Source organism: Dryobates pubescens, chromosome 8 (assembly GCF_014839835.1).
Source record: "Dryobates pubescens isolate bDryPub1 chromosome 8, bDryPub1.pri, whole genome shotgun sequence".
Classification (NCBI taxonomy): Eukaryota; Metazoa; Chordata; class Aves; order Piciformes; family Picidae; genus Dryobates; species Dryobates pubescens.
In genome coordinates, this window is record NC_071619.1 from 13,439,501 (window position 1) to 13,446,940 (window position 7,440).

A 7,440-nucleotide genomic window follows, 5' to 3' on the forward strand; every position below is an offset into this window, starting at 1 on the left:
CATTGGAATGTGCTACCCAGGGAGGTGGTGGAGTCACCATCCCTGGAGGTGTTCAAGAGGGGATTGGGTGTGGCACTTGGTGCCATGGTTTAGTCATGAGGCCTGTGGTGACAGGTTGGACTTGATGATCTTTGAGGTCTCTTCCAACCTTGGTGATTCTGTGAAGTTACCTACTTTATTAGGACTAAACTTGGAGTTTAAATTTTCTACAAGCATAAAGTTAACATTTGAGTTTTGTAGCTTCCAATTATCCTGGGGGAAAAAAAAAATCACCTTAAATATTCTTTTAGAAAGCTGTTGATATTCTGGATGACTTTATTTACAGTGCATTAATAGGACCTGTTTTTCCCATGGATGTGCTAATTGTAAGCAGAGTTAGACACTGAAGTCCCTCATTGTCTACCAAGAAATAATAGACTTCACAGCCAGGGTATTTATTATTCTGCATTGCATAATTCTTCAAATTTGAGGCTGAGGCTAGCCTTGACAGTGAAAATGGCTTTGTTTTCATATCTGGTGAAAAGGAAAGAGGGCAGACCTTGGACTTTCTGCAACAATTTTCTGATTGATAGCTGTCTTTCTTTTGCTTACTTAGATTTTAGTGTTTGCTAATCAGAGATCTTCTCAGACTCATTATTCAGCAGTGTCCTGTTGTATTTTGAGGCCACTTGAGGCAGATGCACAACTCGGGACCTGAGGTAGGTGAAGTGGGCTAGCAGCACAAACTGGTGATGCACCTTCATGTAATTTACTTTGGTGTTAGGAGGAGGTGTGCTACTTTTGCCATTTCTGAAGGTAGCAGCCCGCCCAAAGAGTAAAGAGTGAAATACCTGCAATCCTCCCCTTTTGCTTTAAGAGCCATCTCACAGGTGTCTAAGCACTGTGCAGACTAGAAAAAATATCTTTGACATTAATAAGCTCTTAATGCAAAACTGTGAAAATAAATTCTTTGCTGAGCTGTTTTTTAAAATGTAGTATGAGTATTTTTTTTTCCTGAGATTTTAGACATCTGAAGGTATTCATCCTTGCTGCCTTCCCACTTGTGATTACCTGGTGCCTTTCTCTGAGTCAGCTAGGTTGTAGGCAAGTCTCTCATGCAGCCTGCTTCCTGGGATGCTGGTTGGAATGGTTTTGAAATCACAGTATCACAGTATAACTAAGGTTGGAAGAGACCCCAAGGATCATCAAGTCCAACCTGTCTCGACAGACCTCACAACTAGACCATGGCACCAAGTGCCACGTCCAATCTCCTCTTGAACACCTCCAGGGACGGTAACTCCACCACCTCCCTGGGCAGCCCATTCCAATGACGAATGACTCGCTCAGTGAAGAACTTTCTCCTCACTTCGAGTCCAAACCTCCCCTGGCGCAGCTTGAGACTGTGTCCCCTTGTTTTATTTTATTCCACTTATATCAAAAGGGAAATGCTAAGAAAAGATGATGTTTTAGGACAGGCATTCATTAGCTCTCTCATAAACTAAAACAGAGTTTAAAATGAATATCAGAGCATTTATTTTAGAACACTAAATACCCCATCTGAATACTCCTGTCAACACGTACAGCAAGTATAAGTTAAAGGCATCCATCTGCTGATCTGAGCACCCATTTTCAGCCCAGTGACCTTCATTATTAACAGTGCAGTTGCAACCTAAATAGCTTCATTTCCTTCCTGGTAACTCTCTTCTTTGTTTGTGGTAATAATTTAGGGAAACTGTTAAATCTTTGGTATGGGAAAACATATTAACAAAAATAATGTCCCACATTGTCACCCTGCCGTTTACAAAGAAATTACCAAAAAAGATTAGAGTTTAAAGAAACCCGATGTAACAGTGAAGCTGATGTCAGAAGAAGAAACATGAAGATGTAAGCCCTCAGCTTCCTGCTAGCTGCTAGTGGTATAGTGCAGCAGAGTGCCTAAAACACCTCCGCAAGTGCGATCTGAAGAGGCTACTGGAGAACAGGCGCTGCTGGTACAATTCACTCCATGCAGCGGTAGATGGAGCTAATTAACCACTCTTCATGACTGAATAAGCAACCGTAAATGGCAAATGCTAGTTAAGGAGGACTCTAGGGAAAAGATAGTACAAGCTGACATTTGTACCGTGGTGACTAGGTCATGTCTGCAGTGACAGATTAATTAAAATCAGGTGAAACCACATTGTCAGGTGGGCTGTTGAGGTCTCCTGCTTTTCACACTGAGGTTCAGGATTCTAACACCCAGACTGTCGTTTGCATTGGTTTACATCCACTGAAATCGTTAATGTATTCTGCTACTCTGCAAAGTAACTTCATGATTAAAATTCCTTGTGTTTTAGGTCTGAATTTTCTATTCTTATGTCAAGATTTACTCCTGCAGGTTGCAATGTTGCAAACCGAAGTATTATAGCATCTCAATACTTCAAGGCAGCAGAAGAGTGGCTGTGTCAACAGTTTTCCTATAAATAATTCTGAATCCTAAATAAATGTACCCAGGTAATTTGTTGGCACACTGCTAACAGTTGACTCAACGATGAAATTAATTTTAAAAGCCAGTTCAAATAGTTTGGAAGAGTTTTCCTTGAAATAGGGTATATTGAAACACTGGGGAACTGAGCCATGGGAGCCTTCTGGGCTGATTAAACAGGTTGCCACAAGAACGAGCTCTCTCAATCTGAGAGCTCAAGACTGCAGTGGATTCTGCTTACTGTAGAGAAGTGGGTGCTTGGCAGTGCTTAAAGCAGATAAGCTTGACACCATTTCAAAGTTTGTAATGGAATTGCTCTTACTTGCTGTATAACTTTATAATTAAAAACACGAGTCCACTTTAATAATAATGCCAAGTTCAGCTTTTTTTTCAGTTTCCATCTGGAGGCAACTTTCTTCAGTCCCATCTCACAGTCAGACTTTCCATCCTCTGAAAGAGAAAGGTAAGGGAGCATTTCCATCTCTTGACATGAGTTTACTTCTATAATTTGGGTTCTGAGTTTCTTTACAAACTGCAATAGACCCTTGAGCACAAGCCCTACGAGGAGAGGCTGAGGGAGCTGGGATTGTTTAGCTTGGAGAAGAGGAGGCTCAGGGGAGACCTTATTGCTCTCCGCAACTACCTGAAGGGAGGTTGTAGCCAGGAGGGAGTTGGTCTCTTCTCCCAGGCAACCAGCACCAGAACAAGAGGACACAGTCTCAATCTGCACCAAGGGAAGTTTAGGCTCGAGGTGAGGAGGAAGTTCTTCACAGAGAGAGTTGTTAGCCATTGGAATGGGCTGCCCAGGGAGGTGGTGGAGTCACCATCCCGGGAGGTGTTCAAGAGGGGATTGGATGTGACACTTGGTGCCATGGTTTAGTAGTCATGAGGTCTTGGGTGACAGGTTGGACTTGATGATCTTTGAGGTCTTTTCCAACCTTCTTGATTCTATGATTCTGTTTTCAGATTGAACATAGCCAAAACTTCAGAGTGACCAAAAACTCCATAAAATTATAGCACTATTGCATGTGCACACAAACCATAACCCTGAGTAATTTTCAAACTCTGCTATGAATTTAAATTTAATCCAAAATTAACCACTGGATAACTTCATTTCTATTAATGCATGAACAGCTGATCTACTGCTGCTTCCCATACTATAGCAGGGAACTTTGGAACCTAGACAGTAAAAGGATTTGATACAAAGGTTATCTGATTTCTCAGGGAAGAGAGGAATGCAATTTTTCTGCTTTAAAGGCAGGTCAGAAGTGGATTAAGAATAACAGCTCTGGCTCTACCCAGGACTTGGCCTCTTTGAAAGCAGAACAAGTTAGATAAAAAATGATCACATGAGAGTATAAAATAGATTTTGAACCTGAATTGAGATTCTCAACTCATCTGTCTGTGGCCCTCATGCTGATGTTAATGTTATTGCTTCAAACAATATTTATTTCATTGCAGAAACAGTAACAAACTTGTGAGACTTGCTCATGTGAGGAAAACTAGCATTGCACCCACTGGTATATGCAGAAGAAGGAGGGATTGTTTCCTCTCCTCCTTTTCTATCTCCTGGTTTCTTTAGGAGCCAGTTCATTTCAGTCCACTTCCACCTGCTTTGGATGAGTGCTACTACAAGGTGAACAAGAATCATGTAACATTGCATTAGTCTCTTTTAAGGGAACCATCTGTTCAATTATATGCATTTAAATGCTAGTCCATTAGACTCATATGCTGGAACTATATTATGCATGTAGCTAATTCAGTCCTAATCAAGCTGCCTTCCATTCACAGCAATATGTTTTTGATGATATCTAATGAATGTAACTGTCCTTTTCTGTGGTATTTTCCATTCTTGTTAAGAAAAAAAAGAAAAGTACTTGCTGTAGTTTTATAAGGCTTACCTTGGCAAACCCTTGGTGCATTTCTGAGCACAGAAGAACTGACAGTCCTGACCTTCCCAAATGGCACATTTTTTTCCCCCATTTTTTTTTTTTTAAAGTAGCAGGTTAAGGTCTGAAGAACTTTTGTCTTTCCCCATCATTCTTTATCATCTTTGTGGAAATGTTGTGCTCAGGTATAATTCCTAGTGCTTCCTGAAAGTACAATGAAAGATTCAGAAACCTCATTATTGCCTTTTTTTTTTTTTTTTTAAAAAGGAAAAAACTGAAGTATGATACACAAATAACTAAAACCTTCGAAGTCTGAGGCTTCCTATGCTCCAGGAGAATTCTAATTCTACTGAACAACCTTTTAATGCGCTGCTGATCCCCGTTCTGTGAAGTTTAGTAATAGTAACTGATAACTCTTGAGATTTCCATACATTCCCATAAAGGGTCCTGTATGGGATCCTACATAATTTCAAACCACATATCAACACAGATGCTAGGGTCTTACTTCAAGTGGAACAAATGACCAAACTCAAAAATGCACAGTCCTTGTTTTGTGACTGTCCTTTCCAGCATATACCAGCTGCTGGCTAAAGCCTTGTTAGTTTTGGAAAACAAGATCCTATGGCAGCTATAATGGCAAATATATTTTTGTGGTTGTCCAGTCCCACAACCAAATATACTCCAACCAGTTATACTAAAAGAGCCCTAAAGTAGGAAGTGTCAATTCCTTTATTTCTACCCTTATATCCTAAAATCATTATTTCTAACTTACAGAATCACAGAATCACCAAGGTTGGAAGAGACCTCAAAGATCATCAAGTCCAACCTGTCACCACAGACCTCATGACTAAACCATAGCACCAAGTGCCACATCCAATTCCCTCTTGAACACCTCCAGGGATGGTGATTCCACCACCTCCCTGGGCAGCCCATTCCAATGGCTAATGACTCTTTCAGTGAAGAACTTTCTCCTCACCTCGAGCCTAGATTTCCCCTGGCACAGCTTCTGGGCCAATAATTTCAAAGTTGTATTTGCTTCGAGTTGCCATGCATTGCCTTAAAAGTCTTCAGATAGTATCTGAACATTTGTCACCAAAACACAGGTGTAGGTTACCTGCTCTTTAAGCAAGTACATGTAATGGCCTGAGTTGGGTTTCTCTCCTGTTGAGTCACTTGAATGATATGGCTCTTTATCAGCAGAGTCAAAAACCGTCTGTCTTGTGTGCATCTCTGCCTGTATTCCTGCTCTAGCATTTCCCTTTTCAGAAGGCTGTCCATTGCTCTGTTATATTTGGTCTTCAGGATGCACTGCCATGCTGTGCTAAAGATGACAGAGGGACAAGCCAAAATCATCAATTTTAACAACGTTTCAGCCTCATCCTGGTGCTGTGTCATTCCCATGTACACTGCAGCCATCAATCTGTGTTTGTCTAAAGTGGTTTGTGCCAGAACCTTAAATGTAGGGAGGGCTGAGGTGACTAATTTATTATATTTTGACAAGGACAAGACTCATCTGGCTATGAGTATATTCAGTGAATAGTACACACACTTTCTCAGATCCAAATTGCTCTGCTAGTTTTTCATGACCCTCTTATCTCTGTGCTGTCCCTATCCACCCTGGTTCCCTTATCACATAATGGGATTGTGTCTGTATCTTGCAATTTAGTTTCTGTTGGCTTTCAATGTGCACGATGCTGAGAGTGCATGCTGGTATGTAAGCCTCTTGTGCTGAGAGGGGGGGTTCACTCATCCCAAAATGTGCTGCCTCATATGCTGCCTCATCTGCAGTGCAGGAAACTGTTGGACATGGCTGCTGGCTCCTATTGTCTCTTTGTCTTTCATTTCTGATTTGAATCGCTACCAACACCAAGGGGAACATCTGCCCACACCTCTCCCTATCAAGGGTTCTTTAACAAAAAGCTTCAGAGTTTTAAACAGATGGAGTTAAGAGTCCATTAGGATAGAAATACTAATGTATCTGCCTGTTAGTCCATGCTACCTAATTTTCTGACCCTGTTGTATTTTTAACAAATATGATAAAGGAATAGAAATCACAGAGGCAGGATGTTCCTACAAACCTTACGAAAATAGATGTCCAGATCAGAGAAACATCTGAATGCTATCCACTGAGAAAAGCACTACAGGGTGACTTTGAGTCTTGTTTTAATTTCTAGAGGATGTACACCGAATAGAGCAATGTCTAAATGCCTTGAATGCAGAACAAGCTTCAGTCACAATTTACAACTTCCAGACATAAGAGTCAATCAACACTGAAACACAAATCTGGAGAAAAATTAAGTCAATATTCATAAGCTACTTTTCTGGTCCTCAGAGACTGAAAGTGAGGAAGAAGGGCAGAAGAACTTCTCTTTTTCCTCTTTTTCTTGAGTTACAGTGAGAGGTAGAATTTATGTCTTCTGTTTGGCCCGGGTGAGAACACTGTACAAATGATGCTGCTATAGCTACAGAAAACATATTTATGTCCCTGATCTTCCTCTTGCTCTCATTCTCCCCACAGCCATCCCTCCTCCTTTCACCATTGCAAATATACTCATTTAGTATGAGACTAGAATTTTTGAATGTAAATCTATCAGTGACATAAGATAAATTAAAATCCAGCCTGCCTCCTTCACCTTTGGCCATGGATGGCTTCATGGAAATGAAACTGGAACAAAGGGAAAGTTACTGGGAGAGGTGGCTTCATCCTTGGGAAAAAGACTTGCTAAAGTAAAAATGTTAGCTTGTAGCTGAAACAAATGTATTGTATTCATCTCCTGAGAAGATTATGCATTTGCAAGCCTGATTGAAGAGCAGGTCACTGGAATTTTACAATCTATGCAGAAGATATTTTATCTGGAACCTGAAAAAAACGAAACAATGATCAGAAGAGGGTGCTCTCAGCTCATGCTGGGTTTTGTTTTGAGCACTTTGGTGTGAGTCTGAAGAATTTTCTCTTTGGGATTAATAAAATGCCTTTTCACAAAATATTTTCTGGGCTTTTTCACTAAGCAGATTGCCCTTCCTACTGCACCACGAGTAAAATACAAGATCAAGTCTCTGATTCATGATTTTTCTATATGCTTTAGAAGGCTTTCTGTAATATTAAGT